The sequence below is a fragment of the Austrofundulus limnaeus genome, unplaced genomic scaffold (genome assembly GCF_001266775.1).
Source record: "Austrofundulus limnaeus strain Quisiro unplaced genomic scaffold, Austrofundulus_limnaeus-1.0 Scaffold266, whole genome shotgun sequence".
NCBI lineage: Eukaryota > Metazoa > Chordata > Actinopteri > Cyprinodontiformes > Rivulidae > Austrofundulus > Austrofundulus limnaeus.
Genome location: NW_013952668.1, coordinates 28,099 through 29,970, shown reverse-complemented (window position 1 = coordinate 29,970; position 1,872 = coordinate 28,099).

Sequence of the window (1,872 nt, the reverse complement as noted above, 5' to 3'; positions counted from 1 at the left end):
TGTGTGTGTGTGTGTGTGTGTGTGTGTGTGTGTGTGTGTGTGTGTGTGTGTGTGTGTGTGTGTGCGCGCGCACCTGTGTGTGAGAGGGAGATGTCTTTGTTCTGCTTATTAGAAATGCCTTGACATTTAGCAGAGTAAACACATTCATCAGCAGAGACAGATGATTATCTGTTTAATTTCAGAGCATCACAGGTTTTGTTGATGTAGTCATTAGCGTACAGATGTACAGAAATGCCAGCAGTTGTTGGTGAAAAAAGGTTTATCACAAATGTTTTGATATTAGTTTTTCATTTTCAGGAAAATTAAGTAATCTGTCAAATGTTTTTTCAACTATGATAAGTTTTCAAAAATAAAATGCTATGCAAACTTCCCATCCCATTAACATGCTGCAGTAACACTATGTAGGAAATTATCTTGGTTCTTACATAAAGGTTCCAACATAATATTGTGGCGCTCCAACAAAACCAGGGTGCAAAACACAAGAAGGACTGCTGATATGAAAATCTGAAAAATAAATCTGAAAAAATTATCTGAAAAATAAACAGTTCCGTGTGAAGTTTAGGACTATGCAAATAGATGAATACAGTTTGTTAGTTTATCAATAGTATTTCAGCTAGTTTAATTTACCTTTCTACAGGTTTGACCGGTAAATAAATGTGCAATTCAATTCCAACCCTGAGCATGATCGGTAATACATCCGCATTGTGTGAACTACTCCATGCATTGAGAGGAGTTTTGAGTCTTGATGTCATCGGCTTCCATATTCTCCTTTGACCAGGCTATTAGACAAGCTGACAATGTGATGTATATGTTCAGCTGGCTCTTCAGGACCTGTCTAACTCTGTAGGTACAATATTTGTCTTACCCGCTGAATCAACTTGTCTTACTTTCATTGGTACTTGTTTTACTCCCTGAAGGTACTTGTCTTACTCTTTATAAGGTACATGTCTTACTCTCTGTAGGTACTTGTTTTACTCCTTGTAAGGTACCTGTCTTACTCTCTGTAGGTACATACAGTATATTGCTCTCTGTTGGTACATATCTTACTCTCTGTAGGTCCTTGTTTTACTCTTTGTAAGGTACCTGTCTTACTCTCTGTAGGTCTCAAGCCTCTTGAATACTCCCTTCGAAGCCGAACAGTCGTGGTTTTTCGGCATTTGTTTTCTCACACACCTTTCATAGCCCCTGAGACACACCAGGCCGAGCTCCTGGGAAACTCACTCAATGTTATTTATCCACAAACCTGTCCCGGTTAAAGTTCCATTGTTTTTATCAGTTAGATTCATCCGTGCACAATGCCTGTTTTATCTCCATCCATGAGTTTTGGTCGTTTACCTTTCTTTATAAATGTTGGCAACACTGATAAAGTTGGCTCTAGAAGTGATCACCTTTTTTTTGAAGCAACTGGTTGAAGCAAAATGCAGAGTCTGAGCGCTTTCAGCACAAACAAACACTCCAAAAAAATCTGACCAATCACACAATAAGTTCTTATGTGGAGGTGGGTAAAAAGTTCTGCCGGTGGGTTGTGTCAAGAAGCTGCCAAAATGTCAACAATGCGAAGGGAATGATGCACTTTTTGTAATGAAACTATGACAATCTGAACCCATTTTGGTAGTTCGGAGGGAGTATGCAGGAGCCTTTACACTATGTAAAATGCCTGTCTTACTTTCTCTAAGTACGTCGGTACCTTTCTCTGTGTAGGTATTTGTTTTACTCTCTGTAGATACATGTCTTGCTCTCTACAGGTATTTATCTCACTCTCTGTACATACTATACTTGTTCGTGACTAACTTCTTTGCAGCAAGGTTGCTATTTTTCCTGAGACTTTAAGCTGTACACACAGTATATATATATATATATATATATATATAT